This window comes from Osmerus eperlanus, chromosome 25 (genome assembly GCF_963692335.1).
Source record: "Osmerus eperlanus chromosome 25, fOsmEpe2.1, whole genome shotgun sequence".
Taxonomy (NCBI): Eukaryota; Metazoa; Chordata; class Actinopteri; order Osmeriformes; family Osmeridae; genus Osmerus; species Osmerus eperlanus.
This window is the reverse complement of record NC_085042.1, coordinates 6,060,495-6,085,339: the sequence shown is the minus strand read 5'-3', so window position 1 is coordinate 6,085,339 and position 24,845 is coordinate 6,060,495. Positions and strand designations below refer to the sequence as shown.

The 24,845-nt window shown below is 47.7% G+C and overlaps 1 protein-coding gene across 1 annotated transcript in view; it reads right to left on the bottom strand.

Moving 5' to 3' along the window:
* Window positions 1-24,845, bottom strand: part of zdhhc8b (zinc finger DHHC-type palmitoyltransferase 8b) — a 41,343-nt gene that overhangs the window by 15,647 nt on the left and 851 nt on the right. The window lies entirely within an intron of this gene.

Genomic DNA, 24,845 nt, shown 5'->3' with positions numbered 1-24,845 from the left:
CACACGATACCCAACCTGCATTACACACGGCAACCACTCACCAATCACCTAACAATCTCCTGATTACATCTTCACAGGGAAAACCAATGACATCGATAACAAGAGCCTGGCTCATTCTCCGTCGGATGCCGAAGACACAACACGCAAGCGCGCTTCCATTAATCGACTGTTTCACGCCGTGCTAAAATAGGACACTGACATGTTCTCATATCTTCCATCACGTTCTGGCGTTGAGGGAACACTCCACATCAGCCTAATGAAGTGTTCATCAATCAGCCTGGTGTATACAGAGATCCTGGCAGCAGGATTCTGAGGGAGCGAGAGAGAGAGAGTGTGGGGGGTTGGCACAAGCTGATGATGAGGGAGGACGTTGTCTGCCGGGAACATTTTTTGACGACCACCGTGCAACCGTCTCTCTCTTTTGGATCTCACTCCAGCATCTCTCTCTCTCCAGACTCTTTCTCTCTCTCTGTCTCTTTCTTTCTCTCTCTCTCTTTCTCTCTCTCTAGCCTCTCTTTCTCTCCAGCCTCTCTCTCTCTCTCTCTCTCTCTCTCTCTCTCTCTCTCTCTCTCTCTCTCTCTCTGAGGAATAACCGTCTCCCTCGCTTTCATTTGTTTCCAGTCAGAACGTCTTACTGAAGCAGCCCAGGCACACAATATCATGAGGTAAGTGCTGGCCGACCCCCTGACAGGATTAGGAGGACGGGCCTTGTGATGGAGGGCCAAGAGTTACAGGACAGACCGGAGACAGCTCAACACAGACTGGAGCTCACGCCGAATTAGGAGGGAATACTGGCTGCTGCTTCCCTTCAATAAAAAGCAGAGCCAAGTCAAAGCTGCTGGTTCAACACCCAGCATAGTTCATTAGAACCTCCCCTCATTTACAATGGATTTGACATCATCTTGAGGGGCGATTATTGCACATGTCAGTCGAGCTCTGATGGAGAATTCAGGCCTAGATCAGGGATATGGAATCCTAATAATCTCAAGGGTTTAAATGTCTGAAGCTCACGCCGAGCTCATTTCCTTTCCCCTGAAGGAATAGGAGATGGAGAAAACAGGTCTGAATCATTCTCGAGAACGCCATTTTACTCGCGATGACATCTTCATGGCCGACCGCCCACGCCATGGTGCTCTCTGGGTAACCCTGGCCAGCGGCTGGGGAACGTGGACAGAAACCTAGAACGTTCCGCAGCACCGTCTGTCACGCATGCAGCGCTCGGCCCCCGATAAGCTCCGCCCTGCTCCGCCTCCTGCCATCGCCTACGCACACGCTCACAGGAGACCGAGCTGGAGACCGAACACCCGCTCCTCCTCGCCCGCCCCTCCCCCATCCAGATGTCAGGGGGGGGGGGTCATGGCGAACACCACTGTGTTTCATCTGATGAAGAGCACGTGTATATAAATACCCTCAGCAGATGAAGGAAACCCTTCTCTCTCTCCCTCTCTCTCTCTGTTTGGTCGTCAGCCATCATAAGCATGTGAATTAGCTTCTCTCTCCCGGGCACCCCTCCCTCCCTCATCCCACCCCTCCCTCCACCCTCCACATCTGCAGGAATCTTAATTGGGTGGTGTCATGGCGAGATCTTATCCAGCCAGGAAGTGATGAGGATCAACTGGGATTACGGAGAGCACACAGGCTCGTGTACGCGGATACACGCACCCACGCACGCACACACACACACACCCACGCACACACACACACACACACACACCACACACACACACACACACACACACACACACACACACACACACACACACACACACACACACACACAGGCTCAGTGCTAAGGGATGGAAAGCTTCAGAAGAGATTGGGGATGGCGTCTTAGTACTATGTTAGCTCACTCCACTCCTCTCTCCCTCCACCCTCCTATGAGGAGTCCTTTCTGAAAGCTGCGGGGCTCGGAATGAAAAGGGACAGCCCGGTGTTTGCAGTGACACAGCAGCTTTGCTCACGGTGTGGACCCTGGCACGACCTGCTGAGCACATGCTACATGGGACTGGCACCCCTGAAAACACGTCATTGTGGGGGATCCTGCAAGCCCCGACGAGAACAACGGGGTCCATTGATGGAGATGCATCACAACACAACAATGAATCCTTTTGAGCAATTAAGGCTGGCAGCGTAGGGGAGTACTGCCTTGACGATGTTCTCTGGGAACGATGGGAGAGTTGTGGTTGTGTGTGTGTGTGTGTGTGTGAAAGATAGTGTGTGTGTGTATTTGTGTGTGTCTGTGTAAAAAAAAAAAGAGCGCGGGGTTGTGGGTCAGTAAACTAGGTTGGCCTGGCTGAGAGCTGTGTCAAAGGCCTCTCTGTACCCGAGCATCCATTCAGTCAGGTCACAGAATACAGGCATGACACAGATGTGACTGGGCATATTCATGTGGCTAAAGGACCACAGCACACAATGGACACCACAGCAGCATTCCAACATCAGCAATGATCCCTTTCAGAGCATCAACGCACTTCCTACTAGACTATCGACATTTCAAAACTTGGCTGCCAACATGCTTTGGCTATGACTGTTTACTTAACATTTCGGTTCTTTCAAATATGTTAGCCCGAACGTGAATGGTGGCCATTGAGAGCTGCTTAGCTTCACTTATCTGGCCCCTTTCTCACTGTGGAGGCTAGCATGCCGGAGTTGGAGGGATGTAAATATAGGCCGGGGGACGTTAATCTCTCATAGCTCCTCACCCCTCCCACCCGTCACCCGTGAAAGAGCATCGCAAGTACTAAGCACAGTTAACAGAGCGTCCATCTTCTGCTTGACTTCATTTATAAACCTGGCAAGGCGCTCTGTTGAAACCTAAGAGGGATGGATGGCACTATGGTTAAAATGTACACGGCTGAGGCTAACTGCGGCCATGCAGGAAGACAGAGAGTTCCAGTGGAGAAGGCTATCTAAGCAAGAGATATGTGACTGGACTGCCTTTAAGAGCCTGCTGGCCTTGTTCCCCCGTTAAAGGGATTATTCTGGATGCCTCTGGAGAACCTGCCCGACACCCGGGTTGAACCATATGGCCCGGCCCGCAGGGGTGGAGTTTATGAGTCTGTTGACAAGCCGGAGAATTTCGACTCCTAATGAAATTGTGGGGCAATATGTGAGGGCTGAGCGGGTCAGGGGGGGGGGGGGGGGCAACACGGCTTTCCAGATCCCAGCAGCGGCTGGGTAGATCAGGGGAAGCCTGGCCGCTCAGTGTAAACGTTAATGTCACTTACCAGTAAATGTAATCCGGAGGCTCCTGGGGGCCATTCAGACAGGCTTTTACAGTAACAACATACAGGCTGTTAAGTGATTCATGGGCACATGTGCTGTGGCCTTTTTACTCCCGAAGAAGCACAGCGGGGTGTCTGACGGGAGGCCGATTCTTACATTTACATTTAGTCATTTAGCAGACGCTCTTATCCAGAGCGACTTACAGTAAGTACAGGGACATTCCCCCCGAGGCAAGTAGGGTGAAGTGCCTTGCCCAAGGACACAACGTCAGTTGGCATGACCGGGAATCGAACTGGCAACCTTCGGATTACTAGCCCGATTCCCTCACCGCTCAGCCACCTGACTCCCATAATTCTTGTTATCACGACGACCTTCTGCGGGGCGTGCTAAGAATAACGTCCGCAGCTCTCGTGTACCCGAGGAAGACGACTTCACGGGACGTGGATTCTTTTCGGTTCTCGGTCTTTTGTCTCACTGTGCCTGGTAGCTATGATGTGGCTAGGCCTGACCGACCACTGAAACACTGCAGAGCTCAGCACATCTGATCCTCGACCTTCTGTTGTACTTTATAAATGCACCGTTTCTTTACGTTGCATTGGATAAAAGCGTCAGCTAAAATGATGTATTTTTGTATGTAACTGTGTTGCAGGGAGGGGGTGTGCGGATTTGTTCCTGCAGGGAGGGCAGCACAGCCAGCCCTGTGTTTGCCCATCCTCTTTAAAAGGCGCAGGGGGAGTAATCCAATTTTAGACATGATGTGAGATTTAGGGAGTCCATTTATTTACTCTGGTTGATGCACTCAGCGGCAGTTAAAGGGAGGTTAATGAGACTAAACAACTATTTATCTTGTGGACCACTCAGGCGATTTAGTACAAAGAATGGATGTTGTGTGTGTGTGCGCGCGCGCGCGTGTGTGTGAGTGTATGACTATTAATACATATGCTGACCCAATTATAGATGGGTGAAGTCAGCGTGGTGATTTGATTATTGTTGGAGAACCAAATCCCTTGGGTTTAACACATTAAAAACACTGCGGCTCGAAGTGTGTGTGTCCTCGTGTGTGCGTGCGTGCGTGTCTATTTTAGATGGCACTGACCCCGAAGGGTCACACTCCTGTGTTTTGAAAGCGAATTACCTCCCAATTGTCACCTATGGTGAGCCTGTGAGCTGCGGTACTTAACGCCTTGTCTACCTGGGTCGTTATCCTGTCAGGCCAGCCTGAGAAGAATGTTCTGTTCAACCCCACCAGGGACTCCCAGGTCAACTAGCCCCCTCTCCCCCCCCCCTCTCCCCCAACCTCTCCCCCCCCCACTTTGACCGCCAGCTCACCAGCGCTCTGCAGCCATGCGGCTCATAGATCACAGAGCATTTGAGTGAGCACCTCCAGCAACCCCAAATAGACCACAGCTTCCTGCTAATCCCAGATGAACAGGTGCTGCTATTTAAAGGCTCAAATCCTCTCCAATCCTGGAATCCTCGCCCTACCTGCCGAGTGGCTGTACTACGCGTCGGAGACAATGCTCTCGGTACCGGGGTGAGAGGTCAAAAAAGAAGACCGGTGGAGAACAAACGTGGACAATCACTGGAAGGAGATGCAGGTTCAAGGAGCCAACGTGCAGGCTTTTTTTCCACGTTTCAGTTCAAGCACAACGGTGATGAACCTCAAGGCTTGGACCGGCCTCTGGCGTTAGCGGGTACGCCTGAATCAACTCACAGTATCTCAGGTCAGACCCAGCTGACCACAGGCCCGAGTGGCTGTGAGCCGTTTAAGCCACAATGTCACAGAATATATCAATACAGCGGGATCAGAAGCGATTTATTAATTAAAACCGTTCGAGGCATGAAGGTGTCCATCTGCCTTTGTAGTGATGAAAACGATAGTCTATTCCACTTATCCTCAGCGCGTGGCACTTTCATACTGGTTTTCTCTATGCCTTGCTCTGACGGCAATCAATACCATGGGATGAAACACTGTGATGAATACCAAGTGTCACCTGGCAGAAGATGAAGCGAGTCAGGTTTGCGAAATGTATTTTCATATTTTTCTGTCACCTAGGGAAGCTGTGAATGTGAGTGTGTGACGTTGTAGTTGACAACAATATGCAATTAGCATGACAACGCTGGATAACAATTAATTTAGCAAAAGCGACGTCCTGTACAGGTAAACTAATCAATCATGCTGATTGCGGCAGCAGTACATTGGAGATGGAGTGAAAACTATATTGTTCCAATCGCTAATGAACCCCTTTATCCGTGGGATCAGCACCGCCAGCGATTACACGGCCATTGTTAAGACTGAGCTGAGAGGGGAGGCATGCGGAGTGGTCATAAAAATGTTTTTTTTTAAAGGAGCAGCAGAGATTTCCTCTCATTCTTGTGTGAGGAAACGTCTTGGGCAGGTTCACCCGGAGTGCTGATGTGACTTGGCTGATGGGGGGGAGGAGAGGAGGTTTTCTGTGGGTGCTATTCCGCTTTATTCCGCCTCGAGGCCTTTTGAAAAACCGAGAGAGGAAAAAGCCCCACTGAGAACACAGTACACCACCTGGCAGCCGCTGAGTGACAGCACAATATAGAGACAGCCTTGGCCTGACAACCCAAGTGAAGTATTGATGCTGCCCTTACAGTGACGGGTAGTCTTGGTAATGGCTCAGCAAGGCAAACAGAGGTTTCTGGGTGCGAGCCAGACAGGGTTTTAGTCCCGCTAATTACAATTTTCCCCCAGGCCACAAACCAATTTGTTTCAGTTTCAACACTGCCATGTTTCTCCACAGTGTTAGGGGAATGATTCTGGATGTCATTTTTTTAAGTGTTGAGAGGGGAGGGAACAAACAGCCTGAATGATGTTTCAAATTTCTAATTCAATTTATAAAGACAGCAGTGAAATGCACATTGACAGAGTAGATGAGGTGTGAACTTTCTCAGTTCTCTAAAATTAAATAAATAATACATTTTATTTATAGTGCACCCTTAACTGTTGAGGAAATCTTAGGGCACTACAGGTAAAAAAAAACCCTGAAAGTTAACATTTCGAAAGCAATCAAGAAATCAAGAAATACCAATAAAGAAATAAAACCACATGAAGAGTGTACAACTCTTTAAATAAGATAAGTCTTAAAGATAAAGGCTTAAAAAAAAATATAAGTCGATTGGGGTGAGTTCCACAGTCAAGAGCAGAGGGTGCAGAATCCCAGCTGGGCCAGAGGTGATCCTGTCGATGGCACTTCATATTCTAGATCATTCTCCACTTGTCTTCCCTAGAGCCTTGGTGGAGCCGCTCTACTTGAGCTAAGCAGTCAGACACTCAAATACCTTGTGTGCTCTGTGTCGTGCTGCTGATTCACAGTGGCTCAAACCAGGCATGGACTGAAACCCCCAGAGAGATGGAGGAACAGAAACACCAGCAGAGCCAGGAGGAACAGGAGCCTGGAACATCGCTAGGGTGATAAAAACCAAGATCTGTCTCCGACTGTTCATATGATGATAGTTTTTTTTTTTTTTGGGGGGGGAGAGGGGGGGGGGGGTTCTGGGATGGGCAGTCAAAAAATATACAACAATTAACTCTGGATAAGCGCGTCTGCTAAATGACTAAATGTAATGTAAATGTAAGTGGAATCTCCTGGCAAATCACTGGAGCGCAAATACATGACCCCCCCCCCCCCCCCCCCCCCCCCCCCCGTCACGAACACGACCAGACACAACAGGAAGCAGAGGGAAAGTTCTCCTGCAGCTTCCTCAGACACCAGCCAGCAAGCCAAACCCCTCCACTCCCAGTCTAGAGCTGGCAGCCTGAGGCAGACTACAGCGAAGGGAGGTACCCATGAGAGGCTGAAGGTATTTTTCCCTTTCCTCCATCAGTCAATGGATGTTTTTATCTCAATCCTGCCAACAGACTAGCCAGCCGTGTATAATGTTCCTGTTTCTATAAATGGCTGTTCAATGGAGAGAGAAAAAATGGCTGTGTGAAATATGACTTATCTTGTGAAAGGCTATGCTTCTTGCTCCACAGCACTTGTCAGAACAAACTTCAGAAGAGACAAGACTGTGATCCTGTCCCTGCAGAAATCAAGACCTACTTACACCACAACTACACAGCTCCTCAGTGGAGTGCAGCAGCCACATAGTAATGCGGCCATTTGTTTGGTGTAGCAATAAGCAAGAGATTTAATATTTATTCTCAGTATGACCTGATAGTATTAACAGTATCACAGAGAGATAGAGAGAGAGACAGGAGAGTGTGTGTTTGTGTGTGTAAGAGAGAGAGATAATGAGGAATGTTGATTAGGGCTTGTGAAATGTGAATCTGTTCATCTGTTTCTGCAACCTGGCCATGTCAAACTATAAATAAACACTGGTGGAGTCCTAGTTAAATCGTTTGGTCCCATTTCAGCCCATGGAGGGTGTAATTAAGCAATTTGTTTTCTTTTTAATGTCGCTGTGAGGTTGCAGTCAGCGGTTTTGTGACAGTGCATCGGCAGAGCTGGGTCATGCTGTCTGTCGAGGTGACAGACAGCATGGGGCACTATTAATTGTTTAGCCTTTCTACAAGAGCAAATCACCCTCAACTCTTAACCCTCAATCATCGTATCGTAACCAACATTCGTCAAGGTAATTTGCAGCTAGGCCCGGATGTTTCGGTGCTGGTATGGCTCGCTGGTTGTACAGAAGGGGAGGTGTTCTTGAAACCCTAGGGGGAGTGAGGTCATCAGTGCGTGACAGGACAAACGAAGGGGGGGGAGGATTTACAGTCAACACACAAGATGAAAGGGAGGATATAGTTCAACCTCTCTCGAACGCCACATTGGGCCTTTCTGGCGACAATTATATCCCCCGTTTCCAGACCATCAATTCATCAAGACACCCAAAGGGTATGTTTCCCTAAACAGTCCGAAACACTCATCCATCTGTGTGATTTGATAACTTGAACACGCTATTTCTACATCTTCTACCATTGGCAGTGGCAGGAGTCGTTGGGTCCTGCAAATCCCTCTCCCCCCCTGGGTGGAGTTAGTAATGAATAGGTCTCTTTTGAGGGCTGAGCCCAGCTGCTCAGCCTACAGTGGAAACTATGACAATCCACCAGCAGGTAGGAGAGAGAGAGAGATGGAGGAGAGAGAGAGATGAGAGAGAGAGAGAGAGAGAGAGAGAGAGAGAGAGAGAGAGAGAGAGAGAGAGAGAGAGAGAGAGAGAGAGAGAGGAGAGAGAGAGAGAGAGAGAGAGAGAGAGAGAGAGAGAGAGAGAGAGAGAGAGAGAGAGAGAGAGAGAGAGAGAGAGAGAGAGAGAGAGAGAGGGGGAGGGATTTATCACCCAATCTTACTTTTGTCAGTCCCACGCGGGCATCTCCATTCCTCATAATGAAAGCAGTGTTACAGTGAAGAGAATCAATTCACGGCCTTAGCAAAGCGCTTGAGACAACGGCAGCTGCAGGTGGTAAATAAGCGACATGGCAGCGCAGTCGTTCTTGCAGGGGAAGGAGTCCCCAGGGTTCTTGGCAGCCGAGAGGGAAATATATTTCACCCTCTCCTCTCCCTGCCTCAGAACCCTTTCCTGCGCATGACTAAACGCTTGTTCAGATCGAAGACGAAGAGAGAATGTCATCTGAAATGTCTCACACCTACACAATGAAGGAAATGTTTGACCTCAGAATGGCTGAACGGCTGGCTTGAGAAAGCTTCTTTTTTTTTTGCATCCGCCAAGAAGGGAGGTGGAAATCTAACGCAAACAACTTTATATCAGACACAGTAAATGCCTCTTTCAAGCAATATTTGGCATATAAGGGAGTTTATAGCATTGTGATTCCCAGCTGAGTTTCCATCTTTCTATGAAATCATGTTGCCCTCGACAACACCCCCCCCCCCCCCTCCTCTCCTTCATCACAATGGATTGTGCCATTTTGAGGAAACTCCCTTTGAGGAAAAAGGAAGGAAGTTCATCGAGAGCCTCTTCTTCTTCTTTGTGGTCATAAAAATCTAGCCGGCGTGGCCTTTCTTTGAGCGAGGCCTTCCTCCTTCCTGCTCCTGAGCATGTCAGCGCTCAGGAAACGCAATATCCAGTCTTGTGTGTGTGTACTTCTCATGAGTCCCAAGTTCCCCAAGGACATCTCTCCTTCGGGGAACAAAAGCTACTCTCAGGAGGTGATGGAGGTAGAACCAAGGAGGATAGAGGCAGTTTCTGTAAACACGTCGGCAGTACAGGATTGTTACCATGGGACTGGGAACATGAAAGGCTGGTTATTGTATCTAGATATTATATTCACGTTGCTCAGGCATATATACCGGTATTTTATTTATCTTTTATACTCCTCTGTAAAGCATTCTTGGGTGTGTTATTATTACAGCTCATGCTGTGCAATACTATTTAGGCTTCAGTTTGATTCTATGGCACACAGCCCACAAAGACAGCAATTCCATCACTCCAAGGACATGGGCTCAAGTCCTCCTCAAAAACACCACACAGATAAAACAATATTTTAATTGTAAGGATGAAGGGAGCTGAGCTGTGAAGTGAAAACTGAAATATTTAGAGTCCTGGTTGTCCCGTGTTTCACGCAAGGAAAAAAGAGGAAGGAGCTCTTAACTGATTCTGCAGGACGCCCGGTCGGCTCAGGCAGGATGGAGAGAGTTGCTTCTATTTCAGTCGACCCGACAGAGCCATTTACCAACATGCAACATACATCTCATCCTGGCCCCTGCTGGTCTCCTGGCTGGTCTGTGGTGTGTTTCTTCCATCTGTTCTCTCTCTCTGCAACCCTGTAGTCTCTCGACCATGACAACCCTCCTCTCTTTACAGGACCAGGGACAAATCACAGGGGGACAAATCGAAACTAATACTATATTACAGTAATGATATATGATATTGAAAAATGTACTCATACACAACCCAATTCCGTGTGAAGCTCTCCAACCATGCTCTTATGATACAAGAACACCTCCGCTGGAATTGCAATTTCACTTGAGACTGCTGTTAAGCTCGAATATCTATAATTAGTCAAACAACTCGATAGTTTTGAGAACAAGTGGTAGGCTGTAGGTTCATTGGCACAATGTGGATGGGATATAAATAGATGGCAATTGTAGAAATAGAACGTTTGTGATACCAGCTGCAGTCTTCTGCCACATAGTCAGCTGTTTCGCGTGGAATCCAAAGGCTGTTCTGTCGCCAAGCAACTTGGCTATTTATGGATTGTCATCTTCAGTTTCCTACAAACTTCTCCTGTCAATTAGACTTCCAACGCACAGCGATGCCCTCTGTTGTTATTAATCATCAATTAATGGCGGATATTTGTGCACTCAAACCGAGCATAGCGGCAGTTATGGCTTGAAACACCTGAGTGGCTGATCCAGGCATTCAGGGATGACATTTTGTGAACATCGATGACGGATCGCCCCTGATAACTTCCGTCCTCGTTGTGTGACGTCAGCTAGCCCTACACTGGCGCAGCTAAACTGCTGCCATATGATACTGGCTTCCAAATGCCTGAATTCTCAGTGAGGGCCACAATTAGGGACTCTAGGTTGTAATTTGTTAAAATGACGCTAGTTAATTATGAGAAGAAATACAGGAGGCACACTGACAAGAGACATGTCGCTAATTTCTCACAAAGATGTGCCAAAACCATAGACAAACTCAGGCAAACAAAATATCATTTTACTCCAAGGGCGAAAACGGAGCGCTCGAAAAATGTCTTCAACAAGCATCCAAGCTTTCTCTTTGTGTCGGCTCTTTCAGACGCCGAGATTCACTTAGAGACAGGGGTCCGGGCCCTGTGAACCAGCTGCCTGGACAGCCAATCAGGGGCTGGAGATCACAAAAGGGAAAAGGCAGGGAAGCGCAATCATTGTTCTCAATGAGACGGGGCTCACTCTGCTGTTGGAATCGAGCCCTGCAGAGCGCCAGCCCCGGAGGGATTATCCATAGAGAAACTAGGCCTGTGGTTCACAGTCACCTTGCCATGACTTCACTTCCATTTATAGCACCAAAAAAAAAGGTCCCATTTTCACACACCCGTAAAGCGCGTGTAAACAGTGTGCACTCAAGGAGCAGGTACATGTGCATTAACGCTACGCTACGTACTTTGCCCTCTGTTTGACCCAGTTGTTTGTGGGTGGCAGTCGTTTTGCCGACCTGGTAGCATCTCTGGCCGTGGGTTCTGAGTCGTCGCGTCTTGGAGGCGGGGAACTCACTTTGTGTGTTCAAAAAAGCTGTCTTTAGGGTTCTCCTAGATGGATCGGTGTGTGGGCGTGTGTGTCTCATCAGAATGCTGACACAGATTCTCTCACCCTTAGAGGGCAGCTTGGAGTCTATCTAGGAAAATGACCCCTGACCGACCCTTGACCAGATTTCACCATTCAAGAAATGCCAGCCTTTGGAGACTAGTGACATGGGAATAATCGCCTTTGTGTTTTTGCAGGTTGAATGCAACCGAATGGATACAAGCCGTCAGGCAACCATTCCCACAGTAGCAGATATGTGCTGCTTGTTTTCCACATAGTCCCCAAAGGAAGGTCCAAGTTGTGGAAGTGCTGACACGCACAACCCAGCACTATATACCTCCAGGCGAGGGTACGTGCGTACAGATTTTCTGTACGCACGTACATTTTTACTGGCTTGTAAAAACCCTTTTGAGTTGGCGGTGGTAGATGGTGGAGACGACATATTCCAACACAAACGCGAAAGGTACATCTCTCATTTTATATCCACCTACATTCACAAAATAGACTTGATTGTACGATTCATCAATTTCGATGCTTATACTCTTTTCTACTGCTTTTCTACTGTATAAAGTTGATCAACTTTATACAGTAGAAAATAATGAGTTGCCAACTTTATCAGCAGGCTTCATAACAGGCTGTGAGGGGACAGTAAGAGTGGCATTACCCAGAATACAGAGGCTAAAACATATTTTCTATTTCTGTCCCAGGCAGGTGGCAGAGCAGCGGGCACACTGGCTGGGGACAGATCCCTTTTTTAGATGCCAACGCACATATTGACATCCCCTGGTCTTAAAATGACACCACTAAAGACGTCCATTATCCCTCCCGTTACAAGCAAGGACCCTGGATAAGAACCATCATCTTTTTCCCTCTCCTTTACCTGTGAAAATGTTTTGGCACGGGGAACTGAATAACCGTTTTTATTCAGATTTGTTTAAAGCTGAGGGTGGTACTGAAAAGCTTTGATTGAATGCAGGTTTTCCTATTCATACTTCACGGAACTGGAGGAAATGACATAGCAACTCTGTTACACAGAATTACTACCTTGTCGGCGTGACTCAAATTCGTCCAGCTGCCGCTGTTTTTCCAGACAGCCACTGAATAGATTCAAGGTCAGAGCTCCACATTTGTGTGCATCTGACCAGGGGCAAGCCTACATGTGTGGGTGTGTGGTGGGGCGTATATGACCAGGGATCATGAGTGTGTGTGTGTATTGGGTGGAGGGGGTATATGTATGACCAGGGGCAGAGATAGGTTTGTGCGTGTGCATGTGGTGGGGGTATTTTGACCAGAGACAGGGATACGTTTGTTTGTGCGTGGGGTAGGTGGGGGAGAGGATGGTGAGGGGGGTGTATGTGGCTCGGGGCAGGGATATGTGTGTGTTGGCACCAGGCCTCCTCTCAGAGAGGGGGCTGAGAGGGACCAGCTTCCCGCCAGCCGGTGTCTTTCTGCTCCTCCACATTCAGGAGTCAGGTGGCTCCACTGTAACACAGGGGCACCACGGTGCTGCCAGCTGCAGCATCCAGCATCCAGCACCCAGCACGGCTCATTACGCCCCAGCAGGAAGGAGACAGCCACGGGCAGACCCGGAGAGAGACCAAGACACTTCACTTCCTCTCAAAAAACATGAGAGGGAGATAAGAGGGCCCCGCCGGCCTGTCTTTCAGCACGACGAATCTGTTCAGTCTCTCCCAGCTCCTCGGTATAGAAATGTTTTTGAAAGTTGTGTGTTTTTTTGTTTTTTTTCTCTCTCACCCAAACACAATCTGTTATTTTGCCATTCATCAAAGTGACGGTGTTCATCTGGCCGGGAGGGAGACCTCATCCTGCCTCAGTCTGTCACAGAAAAAGCTGAGTCACACTGTGTGTGTGTGTGCGCATGAGAGCAGGCTGCACACATCCAAGTCGCACAGGTGTCATCACGAGTCCCTCTGCTGCTGGTCCATCTGTCTCATTCATATCCATGGTGGCCGAACCCACGGGAACAGAGCGCTTTAGGTGACTAGCGCCAGGTGGCCTCCCTGAATGTACCGACAACACTATGGAATACTTTAACGCTAGCAAACGGAACACAACACACACATACGCCACACAGACGCTTTAAAATCAGGAATACTAAGGAATATGACCCCCTCCACGCACGCAACAAGCAAACACCCTTGTACATCTGTAGTGGTCAGATGGCTCAGCGGTTAGGGAGTCGGGCAATTAATCAGAAGGTTGTTGGTTCGATTCCCGGCCATGCCAAGTGACGTTGTGTCCTTGGGCAAGGCACTTCACCCTACTTGCCTCGGGGAGAATGCCTGTACTTACTGTAAGTCGCTCTGGATAAGAGTGTCTGCTAAATGACTAAATGTAAACGTAGCTGCACAGAACACAGCAAGACGTAGCTACAGGACGAGGCGACAAAACTAAGTGTTGAACAAGTTTTCAAACCTCTTACCCGTCGCTTGAAGTTGCTTTTGTCTGCACAAAGTACGGTCACTGGGAGACCTTGCCAGAACGGAAAAGCTGCCCTGGTTCAGTCAAGCTCTCCAGTTTGTACACAGAGGGTACAAATAAAGGATAAAAATGTCCTCTGGATGAGGTTAGAGATAAGGGCTTGGCTGTCAGCCATCTAAGAGGCAGCACAGTCACTAGGACTCTTGACTCACGGACTGGCCCGTCTCTCCAAACCCCACTGCTGAGATCCAGTGAGCTACCCGAGGCTAAACTGAGAGTAAGATGGTGTTAAGCCTCATCTGCAGACCATATGGTCCTCTCGAGGCATTTGGAGGAGTCTAGAAAGTTCTCTGAACACAAACTTATGTGAGTGGAGAAACAAATATACCTTTCCTTTCAATTAGGCATTGAGGAGGAGAAATGGAGTCACTGGTCCACGTGGCTGAATGACAACTGCCGGCCTTTAAGCTCCATTACCTGTTTCAATGAGACTGACATGCTCTAGGTACAGACCGGGGTAAAAATAGGCCTCACTTAGTCACCACTTAGGACGGCAATGCGAAGAGCAGATTGTGAATGAGCTGGGAAGCTGTTTGAATGGCAGCTCTTTGTCGCTGGTTCACTAAGCTCTGACACCCCACACAGACACGCTCCAGGTCCAGAAAGGCCGTGCTCTCCTGACATCTCAAACTTGCCCAGTCCATGGTCCAGCCATCCCAAGAGTCAGGATTCTGAGCACATCGAGACAACAGTTTGACCGGCGTTTCATAGCAAGACTACTGTGCTAGTCGAGACCCCCAACTTGATCTTATTTTCTACTGCGGATATTCTGTGGAGAATAGAATGTGTGAGTGCGTGCAGAGCTGCAGGTGAGTTGGAACTGAGCGCAGCCAAAACTCAAGAACATGAGGTCATCTTGTACTTCCTGTCCGGTGTGAAAAGACGCAGGACTTGGGCACGGGCATGCAGCAGTTCTCCTGGGCCATGGGGAATGTCGCGGATGAGTGCTCTCTGTTCCTCTCTATGACAGGCATGTTTTGAATGCATTTTTGGGGAGGTGTATGCGCCCCGAGCCATTTGAACACTGCTCATCTGCACCTTGTACCTAAGTGAGAACTGTCCTTTTCAGAGTGGCTACAGCATTGCTTATCACCATGCTCTTCAATCCCAAATCTTGGGAAACCTAGGCTCTACTAAAAGGACTATGAAGATTTAGGTTCACCGATAACCTATTCAGGATCAGGTCATAAAACTTGCTTCCGATAATACGCCCTACATCACGGCTTATGTATCTGATGCCTTGAGTAGGCTATAATCTATGAGGCAGTCGGTTGATCAATATCCTCATTCATTCTGACTATAGTTCATTAGGCGTCTCGCCCGCCATCAGCACAGACTGGACTTGAAAAATGTGCCTGCCGCAAAAGCAGTCTCCCTTGTAGTAAATATTCCTCTCGGGTAGCTTACTAGTTAAGCACTGGATTGCTAAGCAATCCATTTTAATACGGGGCTGCTTCTGAGGCATGCAGAATTCACAACACGGGCGATGTGTCACTGCTCTAGCTAACCTGCGGGCTAACTGACGCCATGTTTCCATTCCGCAACTCAGGCAAAGTCACCAGGCCATCAAACGCTAATGACGACACAAGCCCCGTTTAATTGTGTTGAAAAGGTTACAGAGGATTGCACTTTTCCTACAGCGATGGTTAACGTGATTACTGCTTTAAATAGTTATAATAAAAGCATTTCAAGCTCATTAATGCAAAAAAAAAAATACAAAAAAAAAATGCTACCACAGTTCATTCATTACATGGTTTAATCTGTTACCGCTCGAAATACTTAGACGAGCAAATAAACCCAGCGATGGAGCCTGCCCTCCCTGATCCACGATCGCATTCTCCCCCTCGCACAACACCTTGAGACGCGTGCCAAGCCGGAGCTTGCCCAGCCAGGCACCATAGTGGATGTGAGGGCACGACCCGGAGCTCCCCGAGGGCTGCTGGCACGGTGCCCAGTGGAGCCGGCCTGCTGGCCAATCCAACCCAGCCAGGGTGCTGCGAGGACGGACGGTACCCTGCATGTCTAATCCGCACAGTCAGGTAAGGGGGGGGGGGGGGGGGTCTCGCCGCACAGCCTGTCCCCAGCTGTCAGCACAACTCCCCTGGGGGCCCTGTCTCTAATCCCCCCCCATCCCCCGGGCCAGTTGTCCATACCTATCGGGAACAGGAGCTCTATTTCAACTCTCACCTGCCCGGCAGACACAACTACACGAACAGCAGCCAATCGCGGCCGCGCTCCCTGACAAAGTTGTTGATGTTGGTCCTTGAGGCAGGCCTTCCCTCGTAAACAGGTGCGGTTTCTCGTTACTGCACATTTCCTTTGCCTCGTTTGGTCCTCAAATGAAATCAATTAGGGAAGTAGTTGGCGTTCCAGGAATGAATGAGTGCCCGACTGGTCATTAAATCTCCATCGGTACCTGAACTCACCTCCCCCCACGGTCTCTCTCACCACATAATTACAGTTGCCAATCAAGTATGCCAAGTTAAGATAATTACTCGGTTCATTCATCTACATGGGTCTTGAAAGACTATGTAAACCAGCTAATGCCAAGTTTCTCCAACACCAGCATGGACAATTAGGGATGTCTTCAATATAACAACAGTAACTGACTTAAGACTGGGACTGAAGGTTTTCATGAAATCTTCGCACAGATAGACACCTCTGTCCTGAATACAAATCTGTGACTAACCGCAAAAATAACTCGGTCTTAAGACATTCAGCCCACATTCTCAGCTGCGCATTCTCAATTTGCGCTACCCTGGGTATTAGTGAACACGCTGAAATATGCTTAGGGAGAGAAAACACGGGGCCTTTTCTGAGAGGAGCGCCCGAACCACAAAAATAATTGAATTAAAACGCAGAGGAAGAGGGATTGCGGGAGCAGAGAATAAGCCCAGAGGAGCCCATCTGAGAGGCTTTGAACTGCTCCACTTCAGAGCCCATCCTCCTCTCTGAGAAGAATTGCCTTGTCACGACACATAATACAAGTCTGGTAATGCAGGTGGGGGATAGGGTGCATTATATCCACGGTCTGTACCACTGTCTCCCTGGTTGTAAGGGCGACGATCATCCAGCCACACAGGCAATCTGATGTCGGCGGGGAGGAACCAGGGGAAACACTGAGACTAACTAAAGTCTTGTGTTCCGTTCAATCTAAATAGAACTCCTTTGATTCGTGCAGACTACATTAAAGGTTTCGAGGATATTCACATTAAATTCCATGGGCGTGCATCCGGCAGAGGGGAATTAGCTGACATTGACAGAACATAAAAACACAACAAAAAAAACGAATACAGTAGAAAGTGGAAGTGAGAAGGGGGTGGACGGTGGTTATCTGTATGCATGTGATCCAGATAATTCTCATTATCATCATGTGACGTTGAAGCCCGAGTGCATTTGTTCAGTGTCATCCAAGTCCAGCCCCACACGCAAGTGAGTCTTCAGCTTGTTCATGGCTCACTTGAAAAGAGAGTGCAGCGAGATAGTGAACAAATATTGAGCAGAGAGTGTTGACTCAGCCCTAAATGGGAAGCTTAACTGTGCATTTAAAGCATAACGTTTTCTCAAAGCACCCGCAGCATCAGGCCATTGTTACTTTCCTTCTTCCCCAATGCCCTGGCCTCTCCCTGGCCTCTCCCTGGCCTCTCCCTGGCCTCTCCCTGGCCTCTCCCTGGCCTCTCCCTGGCCTCTCCCTGGCCTCTCCCTGGCCTCGTGTAGTTTACGTCAGCGGCTGCTATACAGAGAAAAGGGGATCCTGGTTTGTGTGTTTGTGTGTTTTGAGTGTTCTGCAGAGTTTATACTGTGCAATAGTCTTCCTAAACCTGGGGCTTGCTCCTCCAAGATTACCTCAGTCCTACCCAGACAGACCCCGGAATCACGTGAGATTAAACCCCAAGCTGCCAGGCACCATAACCCTAACCTTAACAAATCACCCCCCAAATCTCAGCGCCAGCCCCAGCCCCAACCCCACCTCCGGCCAATATACCCAGGATTTATGGTGGACACACCCAACCTCCATACCCCTCCTCTGTCTGGCCGCACAGGGATTATTTACCAGCCCTCTCTGGGATCTGTCAGGCTGGGATGGAGGGGTTCCAGACAGTAGCATGCGAGGGTTAAGCGTACTGGTATTCACAGAGGGGAGTGCTGTTAAAACCACTGTGTGGGATCAACTGGCTTTGGCCGTCTCATTAATGGACATGGCGTTTAATCAGGATTTGAGCAATTACCCCACTGTTGAGAATGGATGGGGGGGGGTACAAAATTCTGCATGCAAAGACAGAGACACAGACACTAAACAGCGGCCGAACACGACAGGTTTGATGCATTGATTATGGTTTTATGGTTATCTGTCGACAATAGCGAGGCCTCTTTGCGCCGATTGGCCGAAGACGCCAACGTCTGTTGCTATGCAACTGGGTACGGCTCACTGGGTCGCAGGTTTGAATCCTTTCCCGTGTAGCGCTTTGGACGAACGCGCCTGCTAAATGGTTAAGTACTATTGTCAGTGTGTGGATTGGTTCCCCCATGGAGAAACAGCATGTGTTTCTGAGACACATGAAAACCCCTGATGACTAACACCACCTTACTGCATCGACACCAGCCTTGTTGTCAAGACAGAAATGGCGCAGACAGGCTTTGCCACTGGCGGTAGTGAAAGGAAGGTAGATAGTGAAGCCAGCTCTTCAGCCGAATTAGGTTTCTGTGCGTGTCATCCAGAGAACGGCCGAGACAAAACAGAAAACATCCTCTCTCCAGATTAGATAAGGTCGCGTTGAGCCTCTTTCTCCATCTCTCTCTTTGTCTCTGTCTCGCTCCGTCTCTGTTTTCTCTCAGGCTCTGTTTTCTCTCTGTCTCCGACTCCCTCTCTCTCTGTCTCTATCTTTCACAGTCCACACCAGATAACTTAAGGCAGACACATACACACCAATAGAGAAACCAACACAGTCAAGTTAGACAGCCCGTTGTACAATTTGGGAAATATTGGAGTGTATTCACAGTTGCACTATAGCAACACTTCTCATCATGCAATTATTTTATCACCCAAACGTAGATGGAGGATTGTATTATTTATATATCGATATAACACTTGTCGAGTAAAATTCCAGTTATTTATTTGTTCTTTAACACAGTGCCTGATGCAAGACACCAGTCTTCAAGTTGTGTTGTGGAAAGTTCATTCAGGTCTGTGGTCTCATACGACACCAAGCCAAGAAAAACTAATCACCAGGAGGAAGTCTGTGGCTGGATATTTTAACGTAGAACTCCGGTTAAAAACGGTTGTTGAGTGATATCTCTGTCAATGGTGTGACCCCACCGCTTTCTTCCCCAGCTCCTACAAAGACAAAATCGGTTTTATTTCAAATCCAACCAGAAACTGGAGGTATATCAATACCATTATCTGTATTTACTAGAGTTGAAACACACCAAGTCACCAAGCTGCCTAAAGCGACAAATTAGCCTCAATCAGAGCTTATAGTGAGCGGACAAGGAATAGTATGTGAATCACACACAGAGGGTTAGAGTTCCCACTAGGCGATCCATCCAACAGGTGCCTGCAGGTAAAGCCCGCTGTTTCATGGAAGCTGAGCAACGAGCCAGTGTCCTATTTGACTGTGTTTCAGCAGGCTGCGCTTTGCTCTGCCTACCTCAGAGGGTGACATGCTGATGAGTCACACATAAACGCTAAGTTCTGCTTATCACATGACATGGCTACCAGAGCTCAACCGAGATCTGAAAGAAAGAAACTACTGAAGACCTTGTGATGGTAAGGGAACTGGGAGAATGTGTCATGCATGTAAGTCTAAACAGATTATATTGGTCCTGTGACTTTCCTATCAGTAGACCTATGTCTTTGGTACAGTATATCACCATGACAATGTAAGCCCACCCCTGAACAGGACACACGTCTACAAATACACAAATCATCCCATGTTTGAACAGGATTTCATAGACAATAGATATTGAATATTTTACATCCATTTGTTTTCTCTACAGCAGTTTCTGATGTCTGCAGACAAGATGGGGATTGGAATGTTCATCTCAGAGAACACTGTCCCTGAACATGAATTTCAATGAATAACGAATACTGTGTTATATAATTTATTGAGTGTCCTGAGGTTTGGTTAAAAAACTAGATGACAGCTTGAGAAAGTTAAAAGGTACTTGTTGTATCGCTGCAAAGTACACAGTCAAAGACAGTTGGGCGGGAAAAGGCCCAGGCCTTGGAACCCTGGCTTCAAAGCCAGTGACCACTTGCATTTCTATCGGTCTGCTCTTGGCAGATGAGTGAGTGCTGGTGCCGTTTGATGTGCCCATCTCGAGGGACTTTTAACATCCCACTTAAAAAGACATGGAAAAAAAACAAGACAGAAAAAGACCAAAGATATGAAACGGCACGCCCTTACAATCATGCAGTCAATCACCCCCATCGTCCTCTCTTTCCTCCTCTTTGTCGATGAACAGCACGCACGCACACACACACACCCCCACACACACGTGTGTGAGGTTCTCTTGATTGAACTGAAAGACTACACTGAAGTCCGGCTCCACAGACCAGCCACAGCCCCTCCCAGCCTGGAGTGACAGAAGGAGAGCTCTGTTTCTACCTCGTCATGGACTCCCGCCCCCCGCCCCCCGCTCTTCCAAAACTACGAGCGGGGGAGCAGGGTGGAGACTCCCAGGGTGGGAGAGGCTGGAGGTCCAAATCAATGCCACATGTTTCCCAGGAGGGGTTTCGAGTCTCTCTCGTAGAGGCAGGACAAGGTTGGGGGTAGGGTGCAGAGTCCAGCAGAAACACACTCTCCCTGCACCATAAAAAAAGGATCTCACTCCCCTTTCCCGCACTTTTCACCCACCACATACTCCGACCGCCTTGACTACACATGGCTCCATTTAGACTGGACCTGGCATCACAAGGCCTGGTTTATTTTGGGCTTGGAAGGAGCCAAGAAAAGTTGCAGGGCAAAATAGAAAGCCATGGAAATGCACAAGGGAGGCAGCCATGAGTTAGACGTTTGAAAAAGCCTTCCCTCCTTGACTGAGAAAGATAAGATGTTTCTCCTGCTGTTTGACGCATATTTGTTTGAATGAAGGCGCAAGGTGCACGAGAAAATGTCCACAGTTGCCTGTATATTGGAGTAACAGGACAGAAAGGCAAGCTAAACCAGGGGTGGCATCAGTTCATTAGAAAGTCTAATACATAATTCAGCAAACCCCTATGGTAAATGCCAACAAGTGAATATTGATCCCAGTCTTGTTCAAAGCGTTTGGTTGGTCCCAGATACAACGGCACGGAAACACAATCCTCATTACAACCACTTACACCGACATTTTCCAGCAGAGCCATTCGAGAGGTGGACACTGTTGGCTACAAATTTACATCATACTCGGAACAATGGGAGGTTTCGCATTGGCTTTGTCGAGGGGCTGGGAGTTAGCACGGGTATGTGGCTTGGGCAGGACTCTGTTCTGGATGCATGGCACAGCCAAGGGAAGCCAATCACTCAGCATTATCTTAACCTAGTTGTCAAGCAACGACAGGAGGGCTGGGAGGGAATACGATTAGAAGACCTGGCCTTTATCTGTTGGCCTCATTCACTCATCAATACCAATGCCGGGCAGAGAAGGCAGGCAGGCAAAGCAAGAACGCAGGCAGGCAGGCTAGCAGAGCAGGCAGAGAAGGCAGACAGGCAAGTGATTTCTAAGTAAACTCTGGGTGGAGACTGTTCGGGGCCTGCTTCTGGATGGCCCCAGAGTCGGGGGCAGGGAGGCCACGGGAGGAGAAGTTGTCTCGCCTTCATCGCTCTGAGGATTTTCACCAGCTGGATGTGCCATGGTGTTGGAGGAGACTGGATTGATTTATGGCTCCACCCTTCTATTCTGTATTAGAACTCTCTCTCTCTAGTGGTATATACTGTGTGTGCATGTGTTTCGGAGGTGATGATGGAATGTGTTAAGTGCTCGTTATCAGTCAATTTCAACTTTCCCTAATGAATTATTTTATTACTTGAAAAGCCTCGTCTGAAATATGCATTTGATCTCATTATTGTCACATTGCCTCTATATTTTTAGCTTGCAGCAATGAAATCCAGATTTAGATTTACAAAGCCCCATCGGAGAAAGCATGAGTCATGCCGCCGTCTTTATTGTTTGAGATAAAGTCTTTGCTGTTCGCCATAGGTTTGCCGTTTTTCTAGATACACGTTTTAAATCATGTATTTTTTTTCCTGTTTTGTTTTCAGTGACACAAAGCACAATCAAAGATGAATGAGAAAATTGTGCACTGTGAGCAAAACTAATATCATAGTGTTTTATTCAAGGTGAGTGGACATAAAAAGAGGATAACATATTTGTTTTGCATCTAGCAAGTACTTTCCCCTTACATTCTCATACAGAACAGACAATGGCACAGCCCTGTAGCATATTGGATTTATCAACCACCAGGACTTCTCGCCAAGGCACTCATAAAAGCCAAAAAATGGAGGAAGTTATATTGCTATCTAATCTGACAAAGCTAACTGAAGCATTCCCAGACCATCTTAAAGCCTGTCCGTGGTTGGACAAGGGTATTTATCTCACCAACCAGTTGTGCAACGTTTTTTATGTACGGGCCGAGACACCTCCAGCCATGCTGTTTCCATCCAAGATTATCTGTGTTTATCCTGTGGGTGACACGAAGGCTGAAGTCCATTCTATCCCCCTCATACGAAAGACCCAGTGGTGGTAGTGATCGACAAATCCTGTTATCATCATCCTTGACACTAACTCTGTGTGGCAGTGCATGACAGGAGCATGGAATGATCAGAAAGTGACATGAAACATGTTTTGACATATGGACAGGCAAAGCCACTCCCATACTGAGAAGATTGCTCATTTCTGAGTGCTGGTTAAAAATACTGAATGAACTATACAGAGTAAAACTGAAACTAGGATTAGTGTAAAATACTACAGATGGTGTACACCAGACAGCCCATAACCCCTCATGCCATTTCATCATTTTATCCTGTAAGCAACGTTAAAGTACACAATTCGGATACTGTGATAATGTAAATTAACTAATCATTCAACCGGAATGAAATACACAAGGCTCCACCCTCAAACATGTAGTAGTTCACAGCGGTGTAAAAGCTTTATAATGGACCCCAACACCAAGATGTGAGGCACTAGCAAACACAGCTGGAGTGTCAATCACATCTCCAAACATAGACGACAGCGGCTATACTGGCACAGGCGCAGATTAAGATCAAAGGGAATGAATGTTCAAATACACTCCTGAACGTTAAACAAATGTTGCTGAGATTAGGACAATGTTTTAAAACACCACAGTCTGGAGGACACGTCATGCATTTAGCAAAACTCTAATCCCACTGGGGTGAGCAAATCTGAGATTATCAGGAACCCCTAGCCTTTGACTTCCTGATGCACAAATTACACACACATACAAACAATGAGTGGAGGAGGATGTGAATAGGCATCGAGTGATAATGACAAACAATGAATGCTCCAGGACACAGACATGAATAAAAGTCAATTTCAATACATGCATTTTGTAAAGTAGGAAACAGATGTGGAAATTCAAGATTAGATGTCTGTTAGTCCGAGTTCTCAGTCCAGGCTCTCGTTCAGCTCAGTATCAGGAAGATATTCTGACTCCAAGTGCAACCAGCAGACTCCTCTATAATTTATTGCCATAACAACAGCTAAGTATGGCTCCAGTTGACATGATCAATGGATAGTTTCCAGAAATCCATCTCACCCTGTCTTGAATGCCAAACATTACACATGATAGCAACAAACGCTAGCAGCAAAGCTGATATCATTTCTGTATTGCAGTCGTTATGTTTCAGACAGACAGGTAGGATTCCTAATCTAGGCCTCTGTATTCCTTACATATCCTATCTATAGTATGACTATATTTTGTTTTAAAATCAAAAACACTATGAGTTTTAGATTTGATATTGCTGAGTCATGGGATACTAATCACGTGTCATTGTGAGATCTTCTGGACAGTACGTGACCATCCTGTTCTGTCATGGTTATTGCCAAGACCAGATCCTACCACGGAGATAAATACAACTGTCCAAATGTGTTCTAATTGTGACCGTGTGAGGCACTAACTATGCAAGTCACACTGAAGAATGAGGGCCATATGTTTCGCTTGTGTGCTAGCAAGAGTACAAGCTCTGGCTCCATGTCTCCACCCTCGCAATCCATCTGACACGATATACGAGGAGCTTTTCTCAACAACTTTGCCAGTGATTCACTGTCAGCCGACAATAGCTTGCAGGGAGATTTGTCAACAGGCTGACTCTTGGAAAACACATGTGTGGCCTCATCTGTGAGTTCTAATACATGGATCCAGTACATGGACCCACTGGCAGAGATGCATTCATGTTGTTAACCCCTCACCCACCCCATATCTGGTCATTTCTATTTAACTGGGGAATCAGTGAGCAAATGGATCAAGCCCTAATCCTCCCCATCTAGAGGAGGGATCCACCCTGAAAGATATCTTAAAACTAACCCCCAGATTAACATCACCCGGACAGTAAAAATCAAGTGCATAGATTTGGAAGGTCCAGCTTCTTGAAGTAGATATATCCTTGTGTTTGTGTTCACTTGTATGATTCATGAAGTGCACCATTTGTTTATGCAAAGCTTCTTACCGAGGCCCACTGAGAACTTGAATTGTTTAAGGGACCATACAAATAGCTTCGGCAATCCACATGCCTCTCTGTACTGCTAGACAAAGTGCAAAATACTTCACGTATTTAATGTCATGTACAGTCTTCAATATTTAATGACACATTTCAGAGTGAAAAGGTTCAATGTTGATGTAACTGCCCGCCCTCCCGCCCGCCCGCCCCCCCTCCCCCAGCTAAAAAAAACTTGAACCTGGGGTGCGGT